The following is a 21065-nucleotide window of genomic DNA, read 5'->3' as shown; positions in this document are numbered from 1 at the left end:
AAGTAGCTGTGAACACCCAAAGAAAAGCAGAGGTGGGAAGGAGGAGGGGCAGCCTTGAAATTGTATTTTATACCTGGGGGCATGCAACCCTTTTGGAGTGCGAGCAAAGAGCGGTTATTTATCTGTTTTTTGGATTAGCCGTTTCCGAACTTGCATAAAGAAAGGATGAGTGAGCATAGCTTTGGTAAGGCGCAAGCTCTATAAAAAATGGGGTCTTTCAGGAGACATTTCTTATCTTATGACTGGTAATTCGAGCAGTTTTAGCATAAAGTTCATGCTCGTTAAAAAATAAACGCAAGATCCAAGCAGTTTTAACGCGGTCTTCATGCTCGTTAAAAAATAAATATAAGCAGTGAGCAATGTTTCCTCCAGAGTTTAAGCTCATTTTTAACTAAAAAATGAACCTATCCCGGTAAATAACCACTGTGATCGTAAAATTATCAGCCATAAAAATCCTTGGTCGTGTTTGCACCTGCCACCTCCATTTTCATTTGGCCGATCGTTCACCTCCATATGATTGTTTACCCATTTTGAGGAACAGCTGCGAAGAGTGATTTCACCTAGCCATCCTTGTGACACTGCCGTGATTGGAAAATTCCAACCTGTACCTGGAATCAGTTGCTATCCCTGTTTATCACTCGTTCCTCAAAAGACGAGTCTTCTTTAAGCTCTTTTCATCTGACTCGTAAAATATGAAAAGATTGCCGAGTTTTGGCCTTCCAGCTCGTTAAAAGGACCGGAAGAGCTATCCCTCCTCTAGATTTTAATCTTTTTGGACCTGAGGGATTATTGCACAAAAAGATCGAGTGCTTGTTTTATTCGGCTCGTTAAAGTTATCGAAAACTCATCCCTTCTGTATTGTTTTATACTTTTTCGGACTTAAGGGATCAGATGACGAAAAAGGAATTTTGGAGTTAACTTTATGTACCTTTTCAGACTCTCTAAAAATGAAAAGGACCGAGTTTTCTTTGTCGTTAGACTCGTTAAAATGATTAAATAGCGACAAACTTGTCTTTAGACGAGAACGAGTTTCCCTATCGCTAGGCTCGTTAAAACATAGCGATGGGCTTGCCCGAAGGGCAGGTTATAGAACAAGCATATGTTATCCTCCTCAAGCTTGACAAAAATAAAGAGGTACTGGTCAGAAATGACTGGGGAAAAATTGGGAGAACCTCAAAGCTTTAATGGTAGCAAGTTGCTCTTGAACATGACACTTTTCCTCCGTACCACATCGGGTTGGGTTGTTTCATTCACCGGTCTCATCACCATGGTCTCGCCAAACCATCCACATTTGGGGTAATGCTACCGATCCATCGCATCAGTGTCGTTATATGTTCAAGAGATGTTGTTCAGAAAGAGTCAACCGTGTCCCATCCACTGCCATAAATTATCCTTCATCCATTCATGACCGCCACCCTGAATCATATGTCACAGATTGTTTTCACCTCCATTAAAATCATTAGCTCCGTTCCGTGTCACTGATGTGGGATTCATTAAGGCCCTCCTTTGACGAATCGCTTCTTGTCGACTTCAGCTCATTATCCAAGAAGTTGATCTAGGAACAACCCCCTCAGTACTTTGAAGCTTGCATGCCTCAATGGCAAGTTTCTCACTCCCAGCGACAGGTATACCTCAATGACCTTCGACCGAAAGATTCTGCGTGGTGTTCGACGCCAAGTCCTTTATTCACACCACGTGGATTGTACTGTCGTACCTTGAGGGTCATCATCATTATCGGTGATTCCTCTCGCGCTTGTTAACAGTTTACATCATTGACTGGTAATCAAGCGATGTCTTTCCATGTTCGACTCCAAGAAATTCTCACATGGATCGACTTGTACTTAGAGTGAAGATCGGACGAGTTTGAAGACCCCGGATCTAGTTTCATCCATCCGGGCTGCGATATATATTCAGGAAATATAAAGACATTTGACATGTACATCATTGTAGCAGATGATCATCCTACTCAAAGGATGATAATTTCAGCAGAGAATTATCAGTCTACCATCAGACGATTGTCTGTTCTATGTACAGAAAAAATGTATTTATAAAGCTGAGCATGGGAATGCCCGCCTCAGCTAGATCATGAAAACAGTCATAATGTATTGTATTGTATTTTATTACAGGTCACCTCTCAGCGATTGAATGAACTTCGGACCCTCCTGATAAAGCATTTCACCCGATAAACGACCTCATAATTTAGGGGGCAACTGTTATAGACATTTTTGTGCCTTACAGCATGAAGCATGAAATGTCCATAATCTAAGGGATCCAAAGTCCCTAAACATGTTGTTCCTACCCCTAGAGGAACAAGGTCAGCAAACCACAGCACTGAATAAAAGTTCTCCACCTGAAAACACTAAAAACAAGGCAATTCTGGATCATGTCAACTACTCCACTGAGCATCTGCGCTGAATGTCAACTGCTCCACTGTCTACCTGCGTTGAATGTCAACTGCAAAGAAGGCTACCTGCGCTGGGCGAGTTTGGACATGTGGCACAGTCATTCCTCAAGGTGTCAATGCCCAGGAAGCTTCCAAAATGACACTTGGAACAGGGAATTCGACTGGTGATGAGTAAGAGGTTCCAGATCTCCAAGTGGAAGCAAGAACCTCCAAGTGGACTCAAGAACTGAAGAATAACTGAAGTGAGAGAGGACACTAGTCAGCTTCATGCCAGCCTCAAGCTGACTCATCCTTTCTCCAAAACTCCTATATATAGATCTCTCTCATGAGGTCTAGGGAGGCTGGAATCTTGTGAATGTAAAGAATTGCTGTTGGTTTGAGTTTAGAACTATTGGGTTATTTGCTTTGAAGGAGGTGAAGAGGAGATTTCTTTCTGCTGGGAAGGTGATGCTGGATTGGGCCTTTTATGGTTGTATCACTTCCTGGACCTTACTTCTTCCATTAATAAAGCATTTGAGGTTCTTCTATATGCATGTTTCTCAATGGTGTGTTGTTATACTTGTGTATTTGATTTATTCTAATCCTTGAATCAATTATGAATGTATGCTTCTTGTAGTTTCCCTCTCTTGCCATTTTGCAGGATCTTGGTGTAGTTGGGCCAGTGAAAGAGCAAGGACCTGAGGGCAAGCAGCAAAGAGAGAAGATTGGATCAATCATTAGCGAAAGACATTGGTTAGTGGATCCCTTTCTCCCCTCTTTTACATCTCATAAAGAAGTAATCTCAGATAGCTTTGCTTTGATTGTTGCTAAGGAACTATCACCCTTAGAGTGGGATAGGGTCATTCCGTATTGGATACTTTTCCCAACAACACTAGGTCTATATGAACCAGGCTATTCTGTAATCAGGGCTTTTTCTTCTGTCAACCAGGCTATATGAACCAGGGCTAATACAACTATTCTATTAGATTCCTTCCTCTATATTTCGACAGGGCTCCTCCTCTGTGAACCAGGGCAATATGAGAGGCTCTACTATTACTATGCCTCCCAAGAAAGTTACTACACTAATTAAATCTCCTGAAGGCTCATCCAAGGTTCATGAAGGAAGTGAAGAATAATAATTTAGGTTTTCCCAACTAGAGAATAAATTTAATGAAATAGATGGTCGTTTGTTGAAAATATGGATTTATCAAGTTCTCAAGAAAATTTTAAAAGATAAATGATGGATGAAATGGGAAAGAATATGGATGAAATTCAAAAGAAGATGAACGGAAACAAGGAAGAAATGAAAAATTCCATGAACGATATGGAAAATATTCTCTTGGATAGGCTTCCTAAAAGGGATATTGAGATACAAGAAGAAAAACTATTTTGGAACTTAATCATGCATTGGGCGTATTTTATCACAATTCGAGAGCACAAATATTGAATCTCAAAACCATAATCATGATTTTTCACTCAAATACCCACATCATTAAGGCTTCAAGTAAGTATTAAGGAAATACGAAATTTTCAATATCAACATGAGGAAGTTTGATGTAAGATGATCCTATCAGATCAATATTCTAGATGGAGCAATACTATGGTCAACACCAAGTGGAAACCTTACAAAAGGTAAATATTGCAACCATATTTTTAGAACAAGATCAACATGCATGGTATCAATGGATTTCTATAAGGAAAAATCATTATATTGTATATTGGTCCATTTTTAAAGAGGAATTTATTGTACATTTTGGGTATATTAAGAGAAATAAATTATCTAGTCAATTGGTAAATATTTGAAAATAAGGTTTTGTTACAAAGTACATTAAACAATTCCAAAATTTTAGTCTTATGGTAAATAATATTTCAAAGGATAATTTTTTAGAACTCTTTATGGGAGTTTTGAAGGAAAGCATGCAACATGAGGTGCATCTCTTTGAATTTAAAACCATGGAGCATGCTTACAGTCTAGCAATGAAAGTTTAAAGTACAAATATGGCTACTAGAAAATTGGTCAATAATAACTATAAATAACATCATGCTCACTCTCCTAAACCAAAAAGGTTGACATCTTAGCAAATGGATAAAAGAAAATAAAAGGGACAATGTTTCAATTATGATATAAAGTATAGTAAGGGGCATAAATATGGCGAGAATAAATTATTATACATAGATTATGAAAATGAAGAAGATCAAGAAATGGATATGTCATAAGATCTAGAGATAGAAGAGACTACTTCAACAATATATTTTCATGCATTGGCATCATGGATACTCCCAAAGCCTTGAATATAGAAGGATATATCAAAAATAAAAAGGTAACAATTTTGATTAATTAAGGTAGTACACACAACTTCCTCAATTACAATTTGTCCAAATTTCTTAACTACTTTGTATATATAGCGCTAGGATTTGAAGAAAATATTGTAGATGGAGGTATCATAAATTGTTCTAGGAAGTTATATAGTATTAAGTTCAACATGGGGGGGTATTTATTGGATAGTATTATGATATCAATCCAAACGGGTGGTGCTAATGTTTTAATATGGGTTCAATGGTTACAATCATTGGGGAAAATGGCCTTTAATTTTCAAGATATTTTCCTTAGAAAGAAATGAAATTATTCTTAGATTTATTTAAGAGAAATACTCTAAAGTGATAATCTCTAATAGCATGAGAAAATTACTAAAAAAATGGATACCATGATTGCACAATTGTGTTCTTTAGATATTTATATATGCATAATATCTACTCCACGGGATCTCCAAAAAGTTATGAACAACCATTCCAAGGTATTTGGATAAATGATTAAGGATCTTCCACCTACTTGAGATCATGATCATGTTATCCATTTGTAACCTAGAAGTATACCATCTAACATTAGGCCTTACGGGTATCCATATGCACAAAAGAGAGATTGGGCATATACGATTCAAGATATGTTAGATTTTGGCATCATTAAACCTACCCAAAGTGTTTTGTCTTCATAAGTGGTGATGATTGTCAAAATGGATGGTTTGTGGCACATGTGTTCCAATTATAGACATCTCACAAAATGACAATCAAAGACAAGTTTCCTATTCCCGTAATTAATGAATTATTAGATGAATTGCATAAAGAAATTTGCTTTACTAAGTTAGATCTCCATTCTATATATCATCAAATCAAAATGACGCTAGACGAAATCCTCAAAACATCCTTTAGAACACATGAACGTCATTATGAGTTTTTGGTTATTCCACTTGGACTTACTAATACACCTTCAACATTTTAGAGCTTAATGAATTCTATTTTCATCACTTCTCTAGAAAATTTGTATTATTATTTTTTGATGACATATTGATCAAAAACAAATATTGGAAATAGCATGTACACCATGTTGATGGGGCCTTAGGAATATTGAAAGAGAAACAACTATATGCAAAGCCTTCCAAGTTTGTCTTTGGGTTTCAAGGAGTGGAATATTTGGGTCATATTGTATCCCATGAAGGTGTCAAATTTTACCCTAACAAAATCAAAGTTATGAGGAAATGGATGATCCCTAAGACCTTGAAAAAAATCAATGGATTCTTAGAATTCAAAGGATATTAATACAAGTTTGTTAAGAATTATGGTCAAATAGTAGTACATGTTAGAGACCTTAATTCATCAGGGTTATCATATAAAGTTAATTAGGTTTGAAATTAGGTGTAGTAACAAATAATTAGTTTGGAAAAATGAAAGCCCACACATATTCTTCATGTAATAGATACATTTAAATTTTAATTAATGTTCATTAGAGATTTTTGCATGAACCTTAGTCTGACATGGTATCAGAGCTAAGTGCTCTAAACTTCTTCTTTGTGCTCCTCCTACTTCTGCCCTCCTGCATAGTTGATAGTGCGGAAAATGAGATTCTTGGTAGTCTAGTACATAGGTGAACGAAATATGTGTATCAATGGCAACCTTTTCATGTTATTATGAGTTGTTTTTCATTTTCAACCCACATAAAACCATACTTAGCATCACCAGAATCTCATAGTTTCTCTCTCACAATGCTGATTCTAAACTCATTTGAGAAAATAAGCACATAAGAGCTACCACTATGCATTTTTTCTCATCAAATTTTCTTTAGGGTATTGAACACATGACATCGGAGGTGCAAATGATGCATGACAAGATCATATTATTTCCTACCAGCAATCTGCTATAACCTCTGACACATCGAGAGAGTAGTCATTGGCTAGTTCACGGATGCAGAAAATGAGTAAGCTCGCTAATTAAATTTACTAGGTTTGAAGGTATAAAATTTGTTGATTCTCCTAATTATGTTGATTAGTCAAACAAAACATAAATTCATTCACATATGAGTGGAAGCAAGCTTGATATTTGATGACCTACAAATAGAGTGGCTCAAAGTATTACATAAGACCTAATCACTAGGTCTAAAGAACTGAGAAAGTGGAGAAGAATGGTTGTATGTTATTGGGGGAGTTCCCATGATAATGTTATCCATGTTAGACTAAGATTTGTAAGTTAGTTATGGGGTTTTGTTGTTTGTCGAAGAAAGTTTCATTTAGAACCAATCGTGGGAAATCAGAGACATGACATCTTCCTACCAACACAAAACTAAAGGATGTTATTCTCATACATGTACATGGTGTGAAGATTGATCATCAAGGAAACCAATTTTAAATGCAATTTTTAATCTTGATTATTGAATTTGAAATTTTATATTTTAAATTTGAATTTGTAAAATCAATGCAAGCGATCACCCTACAAAATCGAGTGATCTCTTGTGCCATTTGAAAGAATGATAATTTGATAACTACATAGCGTAATGTGCATTGGCAGAGAAAACAATGGAAAATGTTCACACAATGTAGCTTTTGGAATTATCACACATCAAACCTGTGCAACAATATGACCAAATAAGTCCCTTCATGATTTTGCTCCTCGAAACAAAAATAGGCAAGTGAGTGTGTTGAGATTATAATTTATTTTGTTATCTTTGTTGTTAAATGTAAAATAAAATTTATTGTATGGTTACCTACTACCACCATGGATTGTTATCTATTTTTCAATTATAACAGTGAAGAAAATAGTCTTTGTTGGGTACCATTCCCATAATTTTTTGTATGCACTAGTATAACTACAAGTATACGAAATAAAATGTTCAAAGGATGAATTTTTTGTTGAAATATATCATGTAAAATACATTCGTTAAACTCCATAATTGGCGTAGTATTGACCGGTAAGGAAAACTACAAAAAGTTCCTTAGAAAGATAAAGAGCACACTCATTTTTAATTATTTATGGAATGGATTTTGCAAAGGAGAAATTGTAGAACATGATGATGACAATGAATGTAAAGTGAAGCCAAAGGAAGAAGCACTAGTCAATCCCACATTTTCCAGAGAACTTTCCATTTGGAAGAGCAAGGAAAAGAGATATTCCCCTTATCAATGCTACAATAAGAGAGGAGTTAAGAAGGAACTTTGTCTCAATTACTAATTCTTATAGTGCTCTTAAGAAGTTAAAATATCTGTACGATTCTAATTCAGAGCTAGAAATCTTACAGTTGCTTGTGAAGCCTTTAAATATTGAATTGAAAGATGATCAACCCATGGAAGTAACTTCATAAATTAAAGCTATAATGCATGACATTGATGCCACCAGAGTAAAGATTGATCCGCCTCTCACAACCTTCATAAATTCCCTCTATCCTATTTACTATCACTACCTTGAATCTCTGAAAGTGAGTGTCTAGATGAAAATCATAACATTTGACACACTAGTTATGAAGATTTTAGAAAGAGAAAAGGCCTTTGGAAGGAAGAAGCAAGCATCAAAATCCATTGAATAAACTATATGTGTTTCCCATAAATGAAAGAGAGATTCTACCATATATGGAAACAACAAAAGAGGACATGATAGAAAGAACTTCAAACGAAAGTGGGGGTAGACAGAACCAGATAGAGAGACTTGATCTGCATTGCGCTTGTTGAGGAATAAAAGGACATGAAGCTAAAACATGAAAATTTTCGTGGGAGAAGATCAAAGATTAATAAGGAAAATAAAAATATTAGAACAAGAAAAAGGTAATGCACTAAGATCTGCTCATTATGTTATAACTCATTGTAATATTGGATTGCATGTGAATGTATTTAACATTGCATCTGCTTCTTGGAGAGATAAATGGCAGGTTGACACAGGTTCCACCTACCTCATAACATTTCAAAGAGAATATTTTGAACAGTTTGATGAAAATGTAGAAGATGTATACTTTGCTGATATGTCAAGTCTCAATACTTTATGGATTGGAACAATAAGACTTAAACTGCCCAAAATTTTAGATTTTTCCCTACATGATATTCTCTATCTTCCTTAGTTGCAGAGGAACTTGTTATCCCTTATGCATGTTTGAAAATAAGGAAATTCCATTCATATTTTTGATGGAAAGTTTGTGATAAGGAGGAATTCCAATAACAAGATCATGATGATTGGAGAGGACGAAGATAAGCTAGTGAAGCTAAAGGGTACATCCACATTTTTTACACAAGATTCAGCTCATGTTTCTCAACATAACGAAGGTACAATGTATTCAAGTCTTCTATGGCATGCTAGATTTGGACATATTAGTTATGATCATCTTCATTTGATGAAGAAGAATGGTGTTTCTAGTCTTCAAACTATTCCTCAAAACTTAAAGCAATGACATGTCTCTATTCTTAGAAAACACAACAAACAACCATTCCATGACTCCAATTCTAGAGCATGTAGAAAAATTGACGTTTTTTGGAAAAATCCCTTCGGTGAATAGAAAGGATATCCCTAGGTTCAATGGCTTAACCTAGAAACAACCAACCAAACTACATTATCTTTCCCTAGAGATATTTGAAACATAAGAGGAACACCTACCTGGTGTCCAGTGCAAGCTTCCTTCTTCCTTACACCTACTCACTCCAACTCCAACTTTAACTCTTGAAAGAAGAACCTTCACATTAGCTAAGACAAAAAAGGAAATTAAGATATACAACATGATATATTCAAATAAATCTAAATAAGAGATCAAGGAATCTTATTCTACACATGTATAATCAAATACATGATGTATGGGAAAAACAATGCAATTTGTATTAATGATAACAAATAAATATTAGAACCCTTGTTGAGGCCTTGATGTTGCAAATCTATCCCAACCTTATTAATAGCAGAAGTGTCCTCAAACACACATATTTTATTAATAAGAAAAAGAAAATTACATGAAACGTGGAAAAGTTCACATACAATAACTCAACACTTTTGCAAGGGGAGAAAAACAAGCTTTGAATGAGCTTGTATCCTAAACTAATTTTTTTATGGATCACTTATTTCATTTACAAGTGTCCATTTAGATTTAATGCACTTATAACAACACTCCTAACTATTTTCCTAAATTAGTTCCTAAGAAACGACACCTTTCTAGATGTCATATCTCTTATAACAAATACATATTCTAAGAAGACTCCTAAGACTTTAAATAATTAATTAAATATTATAACAAAAATCTAAATAATTAAATACTAATTTATGTACTTTGGATCATATATATAACATTCCCCCCTTCGATCCAAAGGTACATTACAACATATATCATGCTCATCCCTAAACTTAGTAAATTTGATCCTGCCAAGTGGTTTTGTGAAAATATTTGAGGTCTAATCTTCTAAAGGAAAATATGTTGGCTTGATGACATCCTTTGCGATGAGTGTCCTGATGTAATGATACTTTGTGTCCACATGCTTTGTTTTGGAATGGAAAACTAGATTTTTGGAAAGCTTTATGGTTGACTGGCTGTCGATGAATAAATATGTGGCTTCTTCTTGAGGAACACCTTAATCCTTAAAAAATCTACACAACCAAAAATTTCACATGTCACTTCCCATGTTGATATATATTCTGCTTCTGCCGAAGAAGTGGTCATTGTAGCTTTCTTCTTACAACTCCAAGAAACTACAGATGACCCTATGTTCATCAAATAACTTGATGTTGTTGCTCGATCATCAATACCTCCAACAAAATATGCATCTAAATATCCACCAAGTACAAATTTCTTAGTATTTTTGTAAATAATACCAAAATATTTCGTCCCTTGGATATATCTAAGAACCATTTTTGATGCATTCCAGTGGCTTTCCCTTCATTCATGCATAAAACATGGTAGAATACTAACTGCATAAGATATTTTTGGACAAGTGGTTTTCATATAGATCAAGCTTCCAATCAACTGTCTATAAGTAGTATTATCCACCAATTCCCCCCCTTCAAATTTTGAAAGTTTTAAGTTTTGTTGCATTGTGTCGAGAACAAAATTGCAATCTTGCATTCCAAATTTTTGAAGAAGTTCATATGCATACTTTCTTTGACTAATGAAAATATTGTTTGGATATTGGAATACTTCAACTCCAAGATAGTAGTGAAGTAATCCCAAATCATTCATCTTAAATCCAACTTGTAACTCCTTCTTTACCTGCATAATATGATCATTATTATTCCTAGTAATGATCAAGTCATCCACATACATAACTAGAATCACCAGATTTTTACCTTGTTGGCGCACATATAAAGTATCATTAGATTCACTTCACTTAAATCCAACATTGAGAATATACTCATCCATTTTTTCATACCAATCTCGTGGATCTTGTTTCAATCCGTATAAAGACTTGATTAGTTTGCATACGTTGTGTTCCTTCCCTTCGATCCCACAACCTGGAGGTTGAGTCATATATACTTCTTCCTGTAAGTCTCTATTGAGGAAGGCACTTTTAACATCCATTTTATGTAATTCTCATCCTTTATGAGCTGCTAATGCAAGTGCTAATCTGATGGTGTTCCATTTTTCTGTAGGTGCAAATGTTTCCTCATAGTCGATTCCTTCTTGTTGTGAAAAACCTTTGGAAACAAGCCTTGCCTTTTACTTGTCAATGTTTCCATCTAGCTTATACTTAATTTAGTAAAACCATTTTCATCTGATGGGTTTCACATTTTTAGGACAGTAAACAAGTTTCCAAGTGTTTTTTTCCATCACTGCCTTGTATTCTTCAACCATTTCCTTTTTCCATTCTATATGTTTTACTATCTATTTGTATGTAGAGGGCTCAGTAAAACCCTGTGTTATTAAGGAAATTTTTTATTCATTTATTTGTGAACTTCTTGTTCTTGTCTTTTTTTTATCTGGCCTGACAACCTTCAGAATTTGAATATCCCATTTAGGGAGTTGATGTTCACTTGTTTGTGAATTTGAATAATCACCATCATTATAAAGTGGAATTATATAAACAAATGTTCTTCGATCATGTGAAGGTTCAAGGGGTGGAGGGTCATTGTTATATGAGATACTTCTAGGAGATTCAAATGAAATTCCAGAAGATCCAGATGTTGTAGATCAAGTAGGTGAGTTGGATGAACCATTTTATGATGAAGGAAATCCAATCTCATACCGATTTTTTGTACTTGGTTGACTTTTCATTTTTATTTTCTTTTTGTCTCCCTTAGTTTCCAATTTCTGTAGAAGGATTTCTATCTATGTGGTACTCTTGCTTTCTATTTCATCAAATATAACATCCCTAACGATAATAAACTTTCCATTAGACAAAAGACAATATCCCTTCTTTTCATCGAAATACCCAATCAATGTACACTTCAAACTTCATGAATCGAGCTTAGTTCACTTTTATTTTCGAACTAAGGCATAACACATTGAACCAAAAAATCTATGTTTCAATCGATGTTTGAAACCAAACCATGATTCATATTGTGTAATTCCATCCAAATAACCAGTTGGATAAGTATTCCTTAAGTAGACTGTTGTATCTATTGCTTCTGCCCAATATAAAGGAGTTAAATTTTTGAAAGTTAGCATTGGTTTTTCCATCCCTAACAAGGCGCGATTTATTCTCTCTACTACTTCAATTTGTTGTGGAGTGTAGACATTTTTAAGTTGTATTTTAATACGATTGTCCCTATAATAAGTTTCGAATTCATTGGAAGTGAATTCCCTCCATTGTTTGTCTTGAGAGTGCCACTTTTCTCTTTAACTTCATTCTCAACCAGTTGGTGAAAAGTATTAAACTTTTCGAATGTTATTGACTCTTGTTTCAAAAAATAAACCCAATTCATTCTACTAAAATTATCAATGAATAGTAAAAAGTATCTACAACCTCCTATAGAAGTTTGTATAGGTTCACAAATGTCACTATGAGCCAATTGCAAACCCATGTTTTCAAGCCATGAACTTGTTGGAAAATTCTCTCTACTTTGTTTCCCATAAATGAAATATTGACATCTTGAATTTTCTTTCTTAAAATTTGGAATACCTTTAACCATTACCTGCTTCCGAAGTTGAGAGAGACTTTCAAAGTTTAAATGCCTATATCTAACATGTCACAATATTATTGGTTAAATATCTATACTTGTTGCTCCTGCAAAATTAGACTTCTGTGGAATGATTGTTCCTTTCATCCTTAAAATTTTTCCATATTCATATCTTCTCATGAATTTCTTCATATTTTGTTTAATGTAATTGATTTTTACTAAGTCATCATACATAACAACATGATGTCCTGCTTGTCGAATCGTGACTAATGACAACAAATTCTTCTTGAAAGTTGTTAAATACCAAACATTTGAAATTATTTTTTCTCCAATGCCAAGAAGAGAAACTTTTACTACACCTTTTCCACAAATATTATGTCTTGTATCATCTGCAAGAAAGATTGAATTGAGTCGGCGTTGTTGAAAAGTCCAAAATAAGTCATGTCGAAAAGTCATATGTTGTGTTGCCCCTGTATCTAAGATCCAATCATCTTCATAATTACTTTTAAGATATGTGGAGACCTGTATTACCATTGATTCTAAACTTTGAAGTGTAGTGAAGACAAATTCTGAGCCATCAACTTCTTGATCATTAGCAAACTATGCCAAGTGTTGTTGAAACTTTGGAATTTTTTCAATAGAAGTTCGACAATCTTTAACATAATGACCAACTCCGTTACATCTTCTACAAACAACTTGATTTAAATATTTTCCTTTGTCTTGACTTTGTCCTCTGCCTCTTCTTTGTCCTCTGCCTCTTCTTTTTCCTCTACCTTTATTTTTTCCTCTGACTTGAATTTTTCCTCTTCCTTGATTGTTTCCTCTACCTTGATTTTTGCCTCTGCCTTGAATGATGCCTTTTCTAGAACTGTTGTCTCTGCTAAAGTTGTCCCTTTGCCTTGACTTCTACCATGAACTTGTCCTATATGTGCTACTTGATTTTTATTGTTGTGTCATCTTCCTCTACCTCAAGAACATTAAGTTGAATATTTACTAGTGCTAGCTTCTATAAAGAAGACATCTTCTCCAACATGTTTATTCTTTCCAAAAGTTTTGTCATGTTGAGCTAACATTTCACTTAATTCCTCAAATTTTAATTTCTTTAGCTTTCGAGTAACCTATAAAGTTTCCAATAAATGTGTAGATGAATAAGGCAACCAAGAAATCAAAATAGTAGTCATGAAGCTATCATCCACTCCTTGAAATCCAACCTTTACTATTTCTTGCTTAATGTTCTTAAGTATGGAAATGTACTCAAGTACATATCTCCCTTCTGTCAATTTCTGTTGAAGAAAATTTAATTGAAGGTCAACTCTTTTAGATTATGGTTGTGTATCAAATAAATATTTAAATGTTCTCTAGGTAGACCATGCATCAAAATCATTTTCAATGTGAACATACATTTCATCATTAACTGAAGATTTAATTAATGCTAATAATTTGGCATTTTGACCTCCCCTTTAGTTAGTGAGTATGCATTTGTATGTTTGTTTGTTTTAACATCACCATCACATACATCTTGCAAAATTTCATTGTAAATCAAAGTGATTTCTATGTTCCTTTTCCATGTCTTGTTATTCTTTGAGCCTTCAAGTTTGTCAGACTTGGGAAATAAATTTACCATCTTGGACATTGTAAAAGTAAATGTATGCACCAATATGGATCATGCACCACAAAAAGAAGATAAACAACACCACACATAGCACCACACACAAAAAAACTATCTATTGGGGCTTGGCCTTGAGCCTCGTATAGTCCTTTGAGGAGAAAAGTGACCAAGCTTTGCACTTGGCTCTAGTCAAATTCTCTTAAATTTTACAATGAAACTTTTAAAATTTGACTTTTTACAAATTCTCTTGCAATTTGAATTCTTTGATTGTAGTCCCCCCTCAAAGTAAAAATTGAAAACTTGTTTCCCTCAAAATTTTACACCTTATCACTCCAAAATTACAAAATTCAAAATTACAAAAGTCAATAAAAACTACACTGTATCCCTCCAAAAATAATTTTGTTTCTTTGACACAAAATATGTTATTACAAAAAAAAAAAGAAAAAAACAGTACACCTTATTACACCAAATATTACAAAACTCCCAAAAAAAAATTCCAATCAACACTGCTGTTACCGCTGGCACAAATACAAAGAGGAGTGTGATGCTTTCTTTCCATGAGAAATAGTGAAGGAACATTGTTCGTTGATCCAACGCATTCAACAAATTCAAAATGGTCGTCAAAATTTACATTGTCTACTATTCTCTGTATGGATATGTAGAGTAACTTGCTGAGGAGAGTAAAAAAGGTATCACTTTTGTGGAAGGAGTAGAAGTCACATTGTGACAAGTTCCAAAAACACTCATAAAAATGTGTTCATTGTCCAAGAGTAAAGTGCTAGCCATCCAGCATCAGCAACTAGCAAACGTAGATGGCCTTTTGTTTGGCTTTTCCATGAGATAAAGAATGATGGAAGCTTAATTTGAAGTTTTTGTTGACACCTAATCCTTGTGATTGGGTGAATTATTGTAAATAGATAAATAGGAAATATGAATAGTCATCGGGAGACGAACTGAACAGTCTCTCCCTCATGTATATAATAAGGACCTACCTGATGGAATAACACAATCAATTTATTTCTGCACTATGGAGTTACTGCCTAGCCTGACATGGTATTAGAGCCAGCTCCTTTTTTAGCTCTTGTCCCTTGTAATTCCCTTGTCTGCTCTCATATACCTGCACTGCTCCTCCATACAATTAGCTGCGCCCTGTCTGCCATATTCCTTTTATACAGACCTGCGCCTGACATTGCAAATTCTCTTCTGCCTGACACTACCAGCGTTGTCCAAGCTGTCGCTGCTAGGTCTAAACATTTCAAAAAAAAAAAGAGGCGCTGCCCTGACACGGTATCAGCGCTGTCCAAGCTGTTCTGACATGGTTTCATATACATTTCAGAAGCATTGTGCATTCACCTGAACAATGCAAACGTTCTCTGGCTGTCCTGACATAGAATCCATAAACATTTCATAGTGTTAGCGCTTTCCTTCACTTCCACGTGCCTTGCCAGGCTGCCCTATTGTCTGTTGGATTCCCTGAGGTTTTACTTCGTGGGAGGAATTTCGGATCTCGGTCTTAGGTTTCGATTTCAGCGAGAATGGGAGGAGTTTCTAGCCGCTCTATACTATGGTTGTTTTGAAATGCTGTCACACTATTTTGAAAGCGTATACGTTGGCTCCGGAAACGTTGTCACATATATACGCTGTTTTGAAGTTGTGAATGTGGAGTATACCGCCGACAGTTGTTGATGTTGCATTGCATTGGTTTCTATGTCACAAAACACCCACCGCCATCACTGTAAAGCGTAGCTTTCCTATCTTGAAAGAACCAGAAGCTCATGACAGCACTTGGGATTGTTTGAAGGAACTCCATTGTTGTTCATTGACTTTTGTGTGGCTAAACGAGACAAGGCGCATCCAAAGAGGCTGAGCTCCAGACGGAAGAAGACCTGACACTGCACGATCTTAAGAGACCACGCACCGCTGCTCCTCTCCTGTGGGAAATCATCACGCCTGCGTGCTTCATTGTATGGTAACGTGTGCTTCGCGTATATTACATTACCATTGGAGCATTAAAAAACGTTGAAGTGATATGTAATATTTTAATGTAATGGGCGTATATTACATTACCATTTAAAAAATGTTGAAGTGATATGTAATATTTGAATGTAATGGGCATATATTACATTACCATTTAAAAAAAACGTTGAAGTGATATGCAATATTTGAATGTAATGGGTGTATATTACATTACCATTTAAAACGTTGAAGTGATATGTAATATTTGAATGTAATGGGCATATATTACATTACCATTTAAAACGTTGAAGTGATATGTAATATTTGAATGTAATGTTGGATGCTTTTATATCAAACATTGGAGGCATTTGAAGAAAATACGTTTGGAGAAAATATGTTGCATAAAGTTGTAACGTGAGGTATTGACGTACATATTGGTATATGAGGAAGAGATTTGAAATCTTTTGACAATGCCCTTTTGAGTACAACTTTACTGTATATTGGCAGAAGTATTTTTCTATCAACAAAAGTATTTTTTTTGTTACAATATGCATTCAAGAGGAAGAGGAAGATATTTTAGAGGCAAGGGGGGCAGACATTCTCAAGGAGAAAAGGCAGATTTGCACTGCATACGCTGCAAAAGAAATGTATCACATGATGCCTCTACATGCAAGCTACCATGGGACAAAATTGAGCAGAAAAGAAACCAACAGAAAGGTAAAACTGATGATATAGACAAAGGTAAAGCACCTGAATCCGCTCACTATGTTGTGGCACAATGTAACATTGGAGTAAATGAAGATTTATTTAGTGCTTCACTTGCTTCCTAGAAAAATGATTGGTTTCTTGATTCATGAGCAATCTGCCACATGACTCATAGAAAAGATTTTTTTGAAGATTTCACTGACAATGTTGATGGAGCAGTATACTTTGCAGATCAATCAAAAATCAAGCCATCAAGGCTTGACACAATCAGGCTTAAACTGCCTGGTCTTCCAGAATTTCTTCTGGATCATGTTCTATATCTCCCATAGCTCAAAAGAAACTTGTTGTCCATGGTCCACATCCGCCAGTAAAGTCACTCCATTCATATGTTTGATGGCAAGAGGTAAGAAAAGCATCTGACCACTCACTTGTCATGAGTGGAATAGAAGAAGAAAGGCTTCTCAAACTACAAGGAAACTCTGCTCATGCACAACATTTCTCATAAAATTCTCATCATGAAGAAGGTACACTTCCATCAAGTTTATTATGGCATGCTAGATTTGGACATTTGAACTATGACAGTCTCCGCTTATTGAAGAAAAATGGTGTTGCTGGTTTGCCTACAATTCCTAGGAAACTTAAGCAATGTGATGCTTGCATTCTAGGAAAGAATAACAAACAGTCTTTTCATGATTCACATTCAAGAGCACATAGGAATCTTGAACTCATTCATTCAGATTTATGTGGTCCAATGCCTGTTCCTTATGAAAATGGAAATAGATATATCATGACATTTATTTATGACTACACCAGAATGTGTTGGGTTTATTTATTGAAGAACAAATCTGATGCTTTTCAAACATTCAAGAATTTTCATAAATGGATTGAAAATGATGCACAATCTCATATTTGGTCTATTCGCATTGATAATGGAAAAGAATACACATCAAATGAATTTGAAAACTATCTTCGCCAACATGGCATCAAACATCAAACAACTATGCCTTATGATCCCCAACAGAATGGTGTAGCTGAAAGAATGAATAGGACAATCTTAAATATGGTACGATCCATGCTCTTTTTCAAGAATGTAAAGATAATGTTTTGGGCTGATGCTGCTCTATGTGCTGCATATATAAAGAATAGATGTCCATCTAATGCTATAAGAAACAAGACTCCATATGAAATGTGGTATGGACATGTTCCTTCGGTAAAGCATCTCAGGGTCTTTGGTTCCACCTGTTATGCCTTGATACCAAAGGTACATAGAAACAAACTTGGTGCTAGAAGTCATAAGTGTATCTTCCTGGGATATTCAAACACCTCCAAATTGACATACTGCCTCTATGATGAAGTAAATAATAAATTTGTTGTATCTAGAGATGTAATTTTCCTTGAATCATCCAAAACTGACAATCTTGTTGAGCGGCAACTTGATCGCTTGGATAGATTCGCAAAAGCAAAATCATTTCAAGAATTTGATAATTAGATTCCACATCTTGAAGGGGGGATTCCTATACTATATCAACATGTGGAATCTTCTTCTGAAGAACACTCTCCCCCGCATGAAACTCCAACAACGGATTATGCTTTAAGTGATGTGATTGATAGAATTGGGAGACTCAATATTGATTCAGTCCCAACTCAATCAATGGAGCAACCTGGACCATCTAAAAAAGGTCCCCTAAAGTGGGTGACAAAGACACTTGAAAGTTTTCATCCTGATGAAGTTGGAAAGACAGGAACCAGAAATTCAAACCAGCAAAATGGAGGTGATGTAGATGACTCTAATTCACTTGTTGATATGGAGGTTTCTTATGATTGTGAATTGAACTTGTCTACAGATTTTGAACCAAATTCCTTCAAAGAAGCTGCTTCTCATGATGAATGGAAAGAATCAATGCAAAAGGAGTATGATGCCCTCATAAAGAACGACACTTGGAAGCTGGTTGATCCTCCATTTGGAACCAAACCAATTGGCTACAAGTGGGTCTACAAGAACAAGTATAAAGCTGATGGCTCACTTGACAAGCACAAAGATAGGCTTGTGGAAAAAGGTTTTACACAGAAGGAAGGCGTCGATTATGAGGTGAATTTTTCCCCCACAGCAAAATGGGCTACCATCTGGACACTTTTTTCATTAGCAGCTCAGAACGGTTGGAAAGTCCATCAAATGGATGTAAAAACTGCTTTCTTGAATGGAGATCTAAAAGAGAATGTTTTTATGTCCCAGCCTGAAGGATTTGCTGTAAAAGGACATGAACATAAATTATGAAAACTTGTGAAGTCCTTGTATGGCCTCAAACAAGCACCGCGAGCTTGGTATGAAAAACTAACCGATCATCTTCTGAAACTCAATTTCAAACATTTTGATCTTGATGATGCAACTTTATTTGTCAAGAAAGTTGGAAAAATAGTTGTATATCTTGTGGTATATGTAGATGATCTTTTGATGACAGGGAACAATGAAAGCTACATTGCATCCATAAAGAAGGAATTGGGGAAAAGTTTTGAAATGACTGATTTGGGCTATGTTCATTACTATCTTGGCATTGAAGTAACCCAACATCCAAAGTCCATATTTCTTTCTCAAAAGAAATACATTGGATATCTGTTGAACAGGTTTGGCATGACAGAGTGCAATCCCCTTACCACTCCAATGGAACAAAACTTAAAGCTCACATCTATTGAAGGAAAAGAATTTGAGGATGCAACAAAGTATAGACAACTTGTAGGAAGTCTCAACTACCTAACTACTACAAGACCAGACATTTCGTTTGTTCTTGGAATCCTCTCTAGGTTTATGCAAAAGCCTTGTGAGGGACATTGGTCTGCTGCAAAAAGAGTTCTAAGGTACTTGAAGGGAACTCAAGACTTTGGAATCAAGTATACACAGGTGGACGACTTCAGCTTGATTGGATACTCTGATTCAGACTTCGATGGAGACAAAGAAATTGGGGTATCTACTTCAGGATATGCTATGAGTCTTGGATCATAAGCTGTCTCCTGGAGATCATGCAAACAATCAGTTCGAGCAGATTCCACAACAAAAGCAGAATACGTGGCAGCAGCTGAAGCAATAAAAGAAATTGTGTGGCTCAGGAAAATTCTTGAAGATTTGCAAGTAAAACAAGTACAATCAACTCCACTCATAATTGACAATACCTCTGTAATAAAGTTGGCGAAGAACCCAAAGTTCCATGATCGAACGAAGCACATCAATACTAAATATCATCTGATTCGACATCATGTTGAGGCCAAAACAATCCATCTCCGTCATTGTTCCACAAATGAGCAAATTGCAGACATCTTCACCAAAGAGCTTGGTAGGGAAAAGCTTGAACGATTCAGAATGATGCTTGGACTCACCAACATCCCTTCAGATTAAGGGGGGGAATGTTGACACCTAATCCTTGTAATTGGGTGAATATTGTAAATAGATAAATAGGAAATATGAATAGTCATCGGGAGACGAACTGAACAGTCTCTCCCTCATGTATATAATAAGGACCTACCTGATGGAATAACATAGTCAATTTATTTCTGCCCTATGGAGTTACTACCTAGCCTGACATTTTTCTTGGATGCGACAGGTGGGCTATGGAAAACTCAACAATTAACAAGGAAGCCAACAAATCATTTCTATAGCACACGACCTCAGGGTGGTGGACATGAGACTACTACATTGTGCTTGCTGACAAAATCGACTCTGATGAAAAGGAGAAAATAGATGTAACATTGAAGGAGGCTCTTGAATAGCTGGATGAGAACCAGTCAGCCAAGAAGGAAGATTGTGAGAAGATGTTCAAGGAATTGGGTTCTATTTGCAACCCAAAAACAACTTCCTCCAATTCAATTCAAAATACAATATTTGTGCTTTCAACAACCACAAATTTGATCCTACAAGCAATCAAGAGATAACCAATTCAATGAAGTTTTCCAAAAGCCTACAAAGATAGAATCTAATTTTTCACTCCATCTACATCATTGAGGCTTTGATACCACAAAAATATGATAAGTATCCTCAGACGCACAAATTTTATCAATAAGAAAAAGAAAATTACATGAAAT

This window comes from Pinus tabuliformis, chromosome Q (assembly GCF_031772625.1).
Source record: "Pinus tabuliformis cultivar Carrire ecotype Pingquan chromosome Q, CPIR1, whole genome shotgun sequence".
Taxonomy (NCBI): Eukaryota; Viridiplantae; Streptophyta; class Pinopsida; order Pinales; family Pinaceae; genus Pinus; species Pinus tabuliformis.
This window is presented reverse-complemented; position numbering follows the sequence as displayed.